A 14,684-nucleotide genomic window follows, 5' to 3' on the forward strand; every position below is an offset into this window, starting at 1 on the left:
ACGGGTACACGGGGGGCACGCCTGACCTATTGCAGGTATGAGGGCTATCTGTTAGCGGGTACACAGGGGCACGCCTGACCTATTGCAGGCATGGGGGGCATCTGTTAGCAGGTACAGGGGGGCACGCCTGACCTATTGCAGGCATGGGGGCGTCTGTTAGCAGGTACACAGGGGCAGGCCTGACCTATTGCAGGTATGGGTTGTCTGTTAGGAGGTACACGGGGGCACGCCTGACCTATTGCAGGTATGGGGGCGTCTGTTAGCGGGTCCACGGGGGCACGCCTGACCGATTGCAGTTATGAGGGTGTCTGTTAGTTGGTACACGGGGGCGATTCTGACCTATTGCAGGTATGGGGTCCGTCTGTTAGCGGGTACACAGAGGCGTGCCTGACCTTTTGCAGGCACGGGGGGCATCTGTTAGCGGGTACACGGGGACACGCCTGACCTATTGTAGGTATGAGGGCCGTCTGTTAACAGGTACACTGGGGCACGCCTGAACTATTGCAGGCATGGGGGCGTCTGTTAGCAGGTACACAGGGGCACACCTGACCTATTTAAGGTATGAGGGCCATCTGTTAGCGGGTACACAGAGGCACGCCTGACCTATTGCAGGCACGGGGCGTCTGTTAACGGGTACACGGGGAGCACGCCTGACCTATTGCAGGTATGAGGGCCGTCTGTTAGCGGGTACACGGGGGCACGCCTGACCTATTGCAGGCATTGGGGGCGTCTGTTAGCGGGTACACCGGGGCACACCTGACCTATTGCAGGCACGGTGGGCATCTGTTAGCGGGTACACTGGGGCACGCCTGACCTATTGCAGGCATGGGGGGCGTCTGTTAGTGGGTACACGGGGACACGCCTGACCTATTGGAGGCATGGGGGGGCGTCTGTTAGCGGGTACACTGGGGCACGCCTGACCTATTGCAGGCATTGGGGGCATCTGTTAGCGGGTACACTGGGGCACACCTGACCTATTGCAGGCACGGCGGGCGTCTGTTAGCAGGTACACCGGGGCACACCTGACCTATTGCAGGCATGGGGGGCGTCTGTTAGCAGGTACACGGGGGCACGCCTGACCTATTGAAGGTATGAGGGCCGTCTGTTAGCTGGTACACAGAGGCACACCTGACCTATTGCAGGCACGGGGCGTCTGTTAACGGGTACACGGGGGGCACGCCTGACCTACTGCAGGTATGAGGGCCATCTGTTAGCGGGTACACAGGGGCACGCCTGACCTATTGCAGGCATTGGGGGCATCTGTTAGCGGGTACACGGGGACACGCCTGACCTATTGTAGGTATGAGGGCCGTCTGTTAGCAGGTACACTGGGGCACCCCAGACCTATTGCAGGCATGGGGGGGTGTCTGTTAGCAGGAACACGGGGGCACACCTGACCTATTGCAGGCATTGGGGGCATCTGTTAGCGGGTACACTGGGGCACGCCTGACCTATTGCAGGCATGGGGGGAGGGGCGTCTGTTAGCGGGTACACGTGGGCACGCCTGACCTATTGCAGGCATTGGGGGCGTCTGTTAGCGGGTACACCGGGGCACACCTGACCTATTGCAGGCATGGCGGGCATCTGTTAGCGGGTACACCGGGGCACGCCTGACCTATTGCAGGCATGGGGGGCATCTGTTAGTGGGTACACGGGGGCACGCCTGACCTATTGCAGGCATGGGGGGGCGTCTGTTAGCGGGTACAAGGGGGCACGCCTGACCTATTGCAGGCATTGGGACGTCTGTTAGCGGGTACACCGGGGCACACCTGAACTATTGCAGGCATGGCGGGCGTCTGTTCGCAGGTACACCGGGGCACGCCTGACCTATTGCAGGCATGGGGGGCGTCTGTTAGCAGGTACACAGGGGCACGCCTGACCCATTGCAGGTATGGGTCGTCTGTTAGGAGGTACACGGGGGCACGCCTGACCTGTTGCGGGTATGGGGGCGTCTGTTAGCGGGTACACAGGGGCACGCCTGACCTATTGCAGTTATGGGGGTGTCTGTTAGTGGGTACACGGGGGCGATCCTGACCTATTGCAGGTATGGGGGCTGTCTGTTAGCGGGTACACAGAGGCACGCCTGACCTTTTGCAGGCACGAGGGGCATCTGTTAGTGGGTACACGGGGACACGCCTGACCTATTGTAGGTATGAGGGCCGTCTGTTAGCAGGTACACTGGGCACGCCTGAACTATTGCAGGCATGAGGGCGTCTGTTAGCAGGTACACGGGGCACGCCTGACCTATTGAAGGTATGAGGGCCGTCTGTTAGCGGGTACACAGAGGCACGCCTAACCTATTGCAGGCACGGGGCGTCTGTTAACGGGTACACGGGGGGCACGCCTGACCTATTGCAGGTATGAGGGCGGTCTGTTAGCGGGTACACGGGGGCATGCCTGACCTATTGCAGGCATTGGGGGCGTCTGTTAGCAGGTACACCGGGGCACACCTGACCTATTGCAGGCACGGCGGGCATCTGTTAGCGGGTACACCGGGGCACTCCTGACCTATTGCAGGCATGGGCGGCGTCTGTTACGGGTACACGGGGGCATGCCTGACCTATTGCAGGTATGGGGGCTTCTGTTAGCGGGTACACTGGGGCACGCCTGACCTATTGCAGGCATTGGGGGCGTCTGTTAGCGGGTACACCGAGGCACACCTTACCTATTGCAGGCACGGCGGGCATCTGTTAGCGGATACACCGGGGCACTCCTGACCTATTGCAGGCATGGGGGCCGTCTGTTAGTGGGTACACGGGGGCACGCCTGACCTATTGCAGGCATGGGGGGGCGTCTGTTAGCAGGTACACGGGGCACGCCTGACCTATTGCAGGCATGGGGGTGTCTGTTAGCAGGTACACGGGGCACGCCTGACCTATTGAAGGTATGAGGGCCGTCTGTTAGCGGGCACACAGAGGCATGCCTAACCTATTGCAAGCACGGGCGTCTGTTAACGGGTACACGGGGGGCACGCCTGACCTATTGCAGGTATGAGGGCCGTCTGTTAGCGGGTACACGGGGGCACGCCTGACCTATTGCAGGCATTGGGGCGTCTGTTAGCGGGTACACCGGGGCACACCTGACCTATTGCAGGCACGGCGGGCATCTGTTAGCGGGTACACCGGGGCACTCCTGACCTATTGCAGGCATGGGGGGCATCTGTTAGCGGGTACACGGGGGCACGCCTGATCTATTGCAGGCATGGGGGGGGCGTCTGTTAGCGGGTACACGGGGGCACGCCTGACCTATTGAAGGTATGAGGGCCGTCTATTAGCTGGTACACAGAGGCACGCCTGACCTATTGCAGGCACGGGGCGTCTGTTAACGGGTACACAGGGGGCACGCCTGACCTATTGCAGGTATGAGGGCTATCTGTTAGCGGGTACACAGGGGCACGCCTGACGTATTGCAGGCATGGGGGGAGGGGCGTCTGTTAGCGGGTACACGGGGGCACGCCTGATCTATTGCAGGCATGGGGGGGCGTCTGTTAGCGGGTACACGGGGGCACGCCTGACCTATTGAAGGTATGAGGGCCGTCTGTTAGCTGGTACACAGAGGCACGCCTGACCTATTGCAGGCACGGGGCGTCTGTTAACGGGTACACAGGGGGCACGCCTGACCTATTGCAGGTATGAGGGCTATCTGTTAGCGGGTACACAGGGGCACGCCTGATGTATTGCAGGCATGGGGGCATCTGTCAGCAGGTAGACGGGGGCACATCTGACCTATTGCAGGTATGAGGGCTATCTGTTAGCGGGTACACGGGGGCACGCCTGACCTATTGAAGGTATGAGGGCTGTCTGTTAGCTGGGTCACAGAGGCACGCCTGACCTATTGCAGGCATGGGGCGTCTGTTAACGGGTACACGGGGGCACGCCTGACCTATTGCAGGTATGAGGGCTATCTGTTAGCGGGTACACAGGGGCACGCCTGACCTATTGCAGGCATGGGGGGCGTCTGTTAGTGGGTACACGGGGGCACGCCTGACCTATTGCAGGCATAGGGGGGCGTCTGTTAGCAGGTACATGGGGGCATGCCTGACCTATTGCAGGCATTGGGGGCGTCTGTTAGCAGGTACAAGGGGGCACGCCATACCTATTGCAGGCATGGGGGCGTCTGTTAGCAGGTACACAGGGGCACGCCTGACCTATTGCAGGTATGGGTCGTCTGTTAGGAGGTACACTGGGGCACGCCTGACCTATTGCAGGTATGGGGGTGTCTGTTAGTGGGTACACGGGGGCGATCCTGACCTATTGCAGGTATGCGGGCCGTCTGTTAGCGGGTACACAGAGGCGTGCCTGACCTTTTGCAGGCACGGGAGGCATCTGTTAGCGGGTACACGGGGACACGCCTGACCTATTGTAGGTATGAGGGCCGTTTGTTAACAGGTACACTGGGGCACGCCTGAACTATTGCAGGCATGGGGCGTCTGTTAGCAGGTACAAGGGGGCACACCTGACCTATTGAAGGTATGAGGGCCGTCTGTTAGCGGGTACACAGAGGCATGCCTGACCTATTGCAGGCACGGGGCGTCTGTTAACGGGTACACGGGGGGCACGCCTGACCTATTGCCGGTATGAGGGCCGTCTGTTAGCGGGTACACGCCTGACCTATTGCAGGCACGGCGGGCGTCTGCTGGCGGGTACACGAGGGCACGCCTGACCTATTGCAGGTATGGGGGCATCTGTTAGCAAGTACACGGGGGCACGTCTGACCTATTGCAGGCATGGGGGGGCGTCTGTTAGCGGGTACACGGGGGCACGCCTGACCTATTGAAGGTATGAGGGCTGTCTGTTAGCTGGTACACAGAGGCACGCCTGACCTATTGCAGGCACGGGGCGTCTGTTAACGGGTACACGGGGGGCACGCCTGACCTATTGCAGGTATGAGGGCTATCTGTTAGCGGGTACACAGGGGCACGCCTGACCTATTGCAGGCATGGGGGGCATCTGTTAGCAGGTACACGGGGGCACGCCTGACCTATTGCAGGCATGGGGGGCGTCTGTTAGCAGGTACACAGGGGCAGGCCTGACCTATTGCAGGTATGGGTTGTCTGTTAGGAGGTACACGGGGGCACGCCTGACCTATTGCAGGTATGGGGGCGTCTGTTAGCGGGTCCACGGGGGCACGCCTGACCGATTGCAGTTATGAGGGTGTCTGTTAGTTGGTACACGGGGGCGATCCTGACCTATTGCAGGTATGGGGGCCGTCTGTTAGCGGGTACACAGAGGCGTGCCTGACCTTTTGCAGGCACGGGGGGCATCTGTTAGCGGGTACACGGGGACACGCCTGACCTATTGTAGGTATGAGGGCCGTCTGTTAACAGGTACACTGGGGCACGCCTGAACTATTGCAGGCATGGGGGCGTCTGTTAGCAGGTACACAGGGGCACACCTGACCTATTGAAGGTATGAGGGCCATCTGTTAGCGGGTACACAGAGGCACACCTGACCTATTGCAGGCACGGGGCGTCTGTTAACGGGTACACGGGGAGCACGCCTGACCTATTGCAGGTATGAGGGCCGTCTGTTAGCGGGTACACGGGGGCACGCCTGACCTATTGCAGGCATTGGGGGCGTCTGTTAGCGGGTACACCGGGGCACACCTGACCTATTGCAGGCACGGAGGGCATCTGTTAGCGGGTACACTGGGGCACGCCTGACCTATTGCAGGCATGGGGGGCGTCTGTTAGTGGGTACACGGGGGCACGCCTGACCTATTGGAGGCATGGGGGGGCGTCTGTTAGCGGGTTCACGGGGGCACGCCTGACCTATTGCAGGCATTGGGGGCATCTGTTAGCGGGTACACCGGGGCACACCTGACCTATTGCAGGCACGGTGGGCGTCTGTTAGCAGGTACACCGGGGCACACCTGACCTATTGCAGGCATGGGGGGCGTCTGTTAGCAGGTACACGGGGGCACGCCTGACCTATTGAAGGTATGAGGGCCGTCTGTTAGCTGGTACACAGAGGCACACCTGACCTATTGCAGGCATGGGGGGCGTCTGTTAGCAGGTACACAGGGGCACGCCTGACCTATTGCAGGTATGGGTCGTCTGTTAGGAGGTACACGGGGGCACGCCTGACATATTGCGGGTATGGGGGCGTCTGTTAGCGGGTACACGGGGGCACGCCTGACCTATTGCAGTTATGGGGGTGTCTGTTAGTGGGTACACGGGGGCGATCCTGACCTATTGCAGGTATGGGGGCTGTCTGTTAGCGGGTACACAGAGGCACGCCTGACCTTTTGCAGGCACGAGGGGCATCTGTTAGTGGGTACACGGGGACACGCCTGACCTATTGTAGGTATGAGGGCCGTCTGTTAGCAGGTACACTGGGCACGCCTGAACTATTGCAGGCATGAGGGCGTCTGTTAGCAGGTACACGGGGCACGCCTGACCTATTGAAGGTATGAGGGCCGTCTGTTAGCGGGTACACAGAGGCACGCCTAACCTATTGCAGGCACGGGGCGTCTGTTAACGGGTACACGGGGGGCACGCCTGACCTATTGCAGGTATGAGGGCGGTCTGTTAGCGGGTACACGGGGGCATGCCTGACCTATTGCAGGCATTGGCGGCGTCTGTTAGCGGGTACACCGGGGCACACCTGACCTATTGCAGGCACGGCGGGCATCTGTTAGCGGGTACACCGGGGCACTCCTGACCTATTGCAGGCATGGGCGGCGTCTGTTACGGGTACACGGGGGCATGCCTGACCTATTGCAGGTATGGGGGCTTCTGTTAGCGGGTACACTGGGGCACGCCTGACCTATTGCAGGCATTGGGGGCGTCTGTTAGCGGGTACACCGAGGCACACCTTACCTATTGCAGGTACGGCGGGCATCTGTTAGCGGATACACCGGGGCACTCCTGACCTATTGCAGGCATGGGGGCCGTCTGTTAGTGGGTACACGGGGGCACGCCTGACCTATTGCAGGCATGGGGGGGCGTCTGTTAGCAGGTACACGGGGCACGCCTGACCTATTGCAGGCATGGGGGTGTCTGTTAGCAGGTACACGGGGCACGCCTGACCTATTGAAGGTATGAGGGCCGTCTGTTAGCGGGCACACAGAGGCATGTCTAACCTATTGCAAGCACGGGCGTCTGTTAACGGGTACACGGGGGGCACGCCTGACCTATTGCAGGTATGAGGGCCGTCTGTTAGCGGGTACACGGGGGCACGCCTGACCTATTGCAGGCATTGGGGCGTCTGTTAGCGGGTACACCGGGGCACACCTGACCTATTGCAGGCACGGCGGGCATCTGTTAGCGGGTACACCGGGGCACTCCTGACCTATTGCAGGCATGGGGGGCATCTGTTAGCGGGTACACGGGGGCACGCCTGATCTATTGCAAGCATGGGGGGGCGTCTGTTAGCGGGTACACGGGGGCACGCCTGACCTATTGAAGGTATGAGGGCCGTCTGTTAGTTGGTACACAGAGGCACGCCTGACCTATTGCAGGCACGGGGCGTCTGTTAACGGGTACACAGGGGGCACGCCTGACCTATTGCAGGTATGAGGGCTATCTGTTAGCGGGTACACAGGGGCACGCCTGACGTATTGCAGGCATGGGGGGAGGGGCGTCTGTTAGCGGGTACACGTGGGCACGCCTGACCTATTGCAGGCATTGGGGGCATCTGTTAGCGGGTACACCAGGGCACACCTGACCTATTGCAGGCACGGCGGGCATCTGTTAGCGGGTACACCAGGGCACGCCTGACCTATTGCAGGGATAGGGGGCGTCTGTTAGTGGGTACACGGGGGCACGCCTGACCTATTGCAGGCATGGGGGGGCGTCTGTTAGTGGGTACACGGGGGCACGCCTGACCTATTGCAGGCATTGGGGGCGTCTGTTAGCGGGTACACCGGGGCACACCTGACCTATTACAGGCATGGCAGGCGTCTGTTAGAAGTACACCGGGGCACGCCTGACTTATTGCAGGCATGGGGGGCGTCTGTTAGCAGGTATACAGGGGCACGCCTGACCTATTGCAGGTATGGGTCATCTGTTAGGAGGTACACGGGGGCACGCCTGACCTACTGCAGGTATGAGGGCCATCTGTTAGCGGGTACACAGGGGCACGCCTGACCTATTGCAGGCATTGGAGGCATCTGTTAGCGGGTACACGGGGACACGCCTGACCTATTGTAGGTATGAGGGCCGTCTGTTAGCAGGTACACGGGGGCACCCCAGACCTATTGCAGGCATGCGGGGTGTCTGTTAGCGGGAACACGGGGGCACACCTGACCTATTGCAGGCATTGGGGGCATCTGTTAGCGGGTACACTGGGGCACGCCTGACCTATTGCAGGCATGGGGGAGGGGCGTCTGTTAGCGGGTACACGTGGGCACGCCTGACCTATTGCAGGCATTGGGGGCGTCTGTTAGCGGGTACACCGGGGCACACCTGACCTATTGCAGGCACGGCGGGCATCTGTTAGCGGGTACACCGGGGCACGCCTGACCTATTGCAGGCATGGGGGGCATCTGTTAGTGGGTACACGGGGGCACGTCTGACCTATTGCAGGCATGGGGGGGCGTCTGTTAGCAGGTACAAGGGGGCACGCCTGACCTATTGCAGGCATTGGGACGTCTGTTAGCGGGTACACCGGGGCACACCTGAACTATTGCAGGCATGGTGGGCGTCTGTTCGCAGGTACACCGGGGCACGCCTGACCTATTGGAGGCATGGGGGGCGTCTGTTAGCAGGTACACAGGGGCATGCCTGACCTATTGCAGGTATGGGTCGTCTGTTAGGAGGTACACGGGGGCACGCCTGACCTATTGCAGGTATGGGGGCGTCTGTTAGCGGGTACACGGGGGCACGCCTGACCTATTGCAGTTATGGGGGTGTCTGTTAGTGGGTACATGGGGGCGATCCTGACCTATTGCAGGTATGGGGGCTGTCTGTTAGTGGGTACACAGAGGCACGCCTGACCTTTTGCAGGCACGAGGGGCATCTGTTAGTGGGTACACGGGGACACGCCTGACCTATTGTAGGTATGAGGGCCGTCTGTTAGCAGGTACACTGGGCATGCCTGAACTATTGCAGGCATGAGGGCGTCTGTTAGCAGGTACACGGGGCAGGCCTGACCTATTGAAGGTATGAGGGCCGTCTGTTAGCGGGTACACAGAGGCACGCCTACCCTATTGCAGGCACGGGGCGTCTGTTAACGGGTACACGGGGGGCACGCCTGACCTATTGCAGGTATGAGGGCGGTCTGTTAGCGGGTACACAGGGGCATGCCTGACCTAATGCAGGCATTGGGGGCGTCTGTTAGCGGGTACACCGGGGCACACCTGACCTATTGCAGGCACGGCGGGCATCTGTTAGCGGGTACACCGGGGCACTCCTGACCTATTGCAGGCATGGGCGGCGTCTGTTACGGGTACACGGGGGCATGCCTGACCTATTGCAGGTATGGGGGCTTCTGTTAGCGGGTACACTGGGGCACGCCTGACCTATTGCAGGCATTGGGGGCGTCTGTTAGCGGGTACACCGAGGCACACCTTACCTATTGCAGGCACGGCGGGCATCTGTTAGCGGATGCACCGGGGCACTCCTGACCTATTGCAGGCATGGGGGCCGTCTGTTAGTGGGTACACGGGGGCACGCCTGACCTATTGCAGGCATAAGGGGGGGCGTCTGTTAGCAGGTACACGGGGCACGCCTGACCTATTGCAGGCATGGGGGCGTCTGTTAGCAGGTACACGGGGCACGCCTGACCTATTGAAGGTATGAGGGCCGTCTGTTAGCGGGCACACAGAGGCATGCCTAACCTATTGCAAGCATGGGCGTCTGTTAACGGGTACACGGGGGGCACGCCTGACCTATTGCAGGTATGAGGGCCGTCTGTTAGCGGGTACACGGGGGCACGCCTGACCTATTGCAGGCATTGGGGGCGTCTGTTAGCGGGTACACCGGGGCACACCAGACCTATTGCAGGCACGGCGGGCATCTGTTAGCGGGTACACCGGGGCACTCCTGACCTATTGCAGGCATGGGGGGCATCTGTTAGCGGGTACACTGGGGCACGCCTGATCTATTGCAGGCATGGGGGGGCGTCTGTTAGCGGGTACACGGGGGCACGCCTGACCTATTGAAGGTATGAGGGCCGTCTGTTAGCTGGTACACAGAGGCACGCCTGACCTATTGCAGGCACGGGGCGTCTGTTAACGGGTACACAGGGGGCACGCCTGACCTATTGCAGGTATGAGGGCTTCTATTAGCGGGTACACAGGGGCACGCCTGACGTATTGCAGGCATTGGGGGAGGGGCGTCAGTTAGCGGGTACACGTGGGCACGCCTGACCTATTGCAGGCATTGGGGGCATCTGTTAGCGGGTACACCAGGGCACACCTGACCTATTGCAGGCACGGCGGGCATCTGTTAGCGGGTACACCAGGGCACGCCTGACCTATTTCAGGGATGGGGGCGTCTGTTAGTGGGTACACGGGGGCACACCTGACCTATTGCAGGCATGGGGGGGCGTCTGTTAGTGGGTACACGGGGGCACGCCTGACCTATTGCAGGCATTGGGGGCGTCTGTTAGCGGGTACACCGGGGCACACCTGACCTATTACAGGCATGGCGGGCGTCTGTTAGAAGTACACCGGGGCACGCCTGACCTATTGCAGGCATGGGGGGCGTCTGTTAGCAGGTACACAGGGGCAGGCCTGACCTATTGCAGGTATGGGTCATCTGTTAGGAGGTACACGGGGGCACGCCTGACCTATTGCAGGTATGTGGGCGTCTGTTAGCGGGTACACGGGGGCATGCCTGAACTTTTGCAGTTATGGGGGTGTCTGTTAGTGGGTACACGGGGGCGATCCTGACCTATTGCAGGTATGGGGGCCGTCTGTTAGCGGGTACACAGAGGCGCGCCTGACCTTTTGCAGGCACGGGGCATCTGTTAGCGGGTACACGGGGACACGCCTGACCTATTGTAGGTATGAGGGCCATCTGTTAGCAGGTACACTGGGCATGCCTGAACTATTGCAGGCATGGGGGCATCTGTTAGCAGGTATACGGGGCACGCCTGACCTATTGAAGGTATGAGGGCCGTCTGTTAGCGGGTACACAGAGGCACGCCTGACCTATTGCAGGCACGGGGTGTCTGTTAACGGGTACACGGGGGGCATGCCTGACCTATTGCAGGTATGAGGGCAGTCTGTTAGCGGGTACATGGGGGCACGCCTGACCTATTGCAGGCATTGGGGGCGTCTGTTAGCGGGTACACCGGGGCACACCTGACCTATTGCAGGCACGGCGGGCATCTGTTAGCGGGTACACCGGGGCACTCCTGACCTATTGCATGCATGGGGGGCGTCTGTTAGCGGGTACACTGGGGCACGCCTGACCTATTGCAGACATTGGGGGCATCTGTTAGCGGGTACACCGGGGCAAACCTGACCTATTGCAGGCATGGCGGGCGTCTGTTAGCAGGTACACCGGGGCACGCCTGACCTATTGCAGGCATGGGGGGCGTCTGTTAGTGGGTACACGGCGGCACACCTGACCTATTGCAGCCATGGGGGGGCGTCTGTTAGCGGGTACACGGGGCACGCCTGACCTATTGCAGGCATTGGGGGCATCTGTTAGCGGGTACACCGGGGCACACCTGACCTATTGCAGGCACGGCGGACGTCTGTTAGCAGGTACACCGGGGCACGCCTGACCTATTGCAGGCATGGAGGGCGTCTGTTAGTGGGTACATGGAGGCACGCCTGACCTATTGCAGGCACATGAGGCGTCTGCTAGCGGGTACACTGGGGCACGCCTTACCTATTACAGGTATGGGGGCCGTCTGTTAGCGGGTACACAGAGGCGCACCTGACCTTTTGCAGGCACGGGGGCATCTGTTAGCGGGTACACGGGGACACCCCTGACCTATTGCAGGTATGGGGGGCGTCTGTTAGCGGGTACACGGAGGCGCGCCTGACCTATTGCGGCATGGGGGGCGTATGTTACAGGTACACAGGGGCACGCCTGACCTATTGCACGTATGGGGGCATCTGTTAGCAGGTACACGGGGGCACGTCTGACCTATTGCAGGCATGGGGGGGCGTCTGTTAGCGGGTACATGGGGGCACGCCTGACCTATTGAAGGTATGAGGGCCGTCTGTTAGCTGGTACACAGAGGCACACCTGACCTATTGCAGGCACGGGGCGTCTGTTAACGGGTACACGGGGGGCATGCCTGACCTATTGCAGGTATGAGGGCTATCTGTTAGCGGGTACACAGGGGCACGACTGACCTATTGCAGGCATGGGGGGCGTCTGTTAGTGGGTACACGGGGGCACGCCTGACCTATTGCAGGCATGGGGGGGCGTCTGTTAGCAGGTACATGGGGGCATGCCTGACCTAATGCAGGCATTGGGGGCTTCTGTTAGCAGGTACACGGGGGTACGCCTGTCCTATTGCAGGCATGGGGGGCGTCTATTAGCAGGTACACAGGGGCATGCCTGACCTATTGCAGGTATGGGTCGTCTGTTAGGAGGTACACGGGGGCACGCCTGACCTATTGCAGGTATGGGGGCATCTGTTAGCGGGTACACGGGGGCACGCCTGACCTATTGCAGTTATGGGGGTGTCTGTTAGTGGGTACACGGGGGCGATCCTGAACTATTGCAGGTATGGGGGCCGTCTGTTAGCGGGTACACAGAGGCGTGCCTGACCTATTGTAGGTATGAGGGCCGTTTGTTAACAGGTACACTGGGGCACGCCTGAACTATTGCAGGCATGGGGCGTCTGTTAGCAGGTACACGGGGGCACACCTGATCTATTGAAGGTATGAGGGCCGTCTGTTAGCGGGTACACGGGGGCACGCCTGATCTATTGCAGGCACGGGGGGCGTCTGCTAGCGGGTACACTGGGGCATGCCTGACCTATTACAAGTATGGGGGCCGTCTGTTAGTGGGTACACAGCGGCGCGCCTGACCTTTTGCAGGCACGGGGGGCATCTGTTAGCGGGTACACAGGGACTCCCCTGACCTATTGCAGGTATGGGGGGCGTCTGTTAGCGGGTACACAGAGGCACGCCTGACCTATTGCAGGCATGGGGGCGTCTGTTACAGGTACACGGGGGCACGCCTGACCTATTGCAGGCATGGGGGCATCTGTTAGCAGGTACACGGGGGCACGTCTGACCTATTGCAGGCATGGGGGGTGTCTGTTAGCGGGTACACGGGGGCACGCCTGACCTATTGAAGGTATGAGGGCTGTCTGTTAGCTGGTACACAGAGGCATGCCTGACCTATTGCAGGCACGGGGCGTCTGTTAACGGGTACACGGGGGGCACGCCTGACCTATTGCAGGTATGAGGGCTATCTGTTAGCGGGTACACAGGGGCATGCCTGACCTATTGCAGGCATGGGGGCATCTGTTAGCAGGTACACGGGGGCACGCCTGACCTATTGCAGGCATGGGGGGCATCTGTTAGCAGGTACACAGCGGCACACCTGACCTATTGCAGGTATGGGTCGTCTGTTAGGAGGTACACGGGGGCACGCTTGACCTATTGCAGGTATGGGGGCGTCTGTTAGCGGGTACACGGGGGCACGCCTGACCTATTGCAGTTATGGGGGTGTCTGTTAGTGGGTACACGGGGGTGATCCTGACCTATTGCAGGTATGGGGGCCGTCTGTTAAACGGGTACATAGAGGCGTGCCTGACCTTTTGCAGGCACGGGGGCATCTGTTAGCGGGTACACGGGGACACACCTGACCTATTGTAGGTATGAGGGCCGTCTGTTAACAGGTACACTGGGGCACGCCTGAACTATTGCAGGCACGGGGCGTCTGTTAACAGGTACACAGGGGGCACGCCTGACCTATTGCAGGTATGGGGGCCGTCTGTTAGCGGGTACACGGGGGCACGCCTGACCTATTGCAGGCACGGGGGGCGTCTGCTAGCGGGTACACTGGGGCATGCCTGACCTATTACAAGTATGGGGGCCGTCTGTTAGCGGGTACACAGAGGCGTGCCTGACCTTTTGCAGGCACGGGGGGCATCTGTTAGCGGGTACACGGGGACACCCCTGACCTATTGCAGGTATGGGGGGCGTCTGTTAGCGGGTACACAGAGGCACGCCTGACCTATTGCAGGCATGGGGGGCGTCTGTTACGGGTACACGACGGCACGCCTGACCTATTGCAGGTATGGGGGCATCTGTTAGCAGGTACACGGGGGCACGTCTGACCTATTGCAGGCATGGGGGGCGTCTGTTAGCGGGTACACGGGGGCACGCCTGACCTGTTGAAGGTATGAGGGCTGTCTGTTAGCTGGTACACAGAGGCACGCCTGACCTATTGCAGGCACGGGGCATCTGTTAACGGGTACACGGGGGGCACGCCTGACCTACTGCAGGTATGAGGGCCATCTGTTAGCGGGTACACAGGGGCACGCCTGACCTATTGCAGGCATTGGGGGCATCTGTTAGCGGGTACACGGGGACACGCCTGACCTATTGTAGGTATGAGGACCATCTGTTAGCAGGTACACGGGGGCACCCCAGACCTATTGCAGGCATGGGGGGTGTCTGTTAGCAGGAACACGGGGGCACACCTGACCTATTGCAGGGATTGGGGGCATCTGTTAGCGGGTACACTGGGGCACGCCTGACCTATTGCAGGCATGGGGGGAGGGGCGTCTGTTAGCGGGTACACGTGGGCACGCCTGACC

The sequence above is a fragment of the Ambystoma mexicanum genome, chromosome 13 (genome assembly GCF_040938575.1).
Source record: "Ambystoma mexicanum isolate Mex_15411 chromosome 13, UKY_AmexF1_1, whole genome shotgun sequence".
Classification (NCBI taxonomy): domain Eukaryota; kingdom Metazoa; phylum Chordata; class Amphibia; order Caudata; family Ambystomatidae; genus Ambystoma; species Ambystoma mexicanum.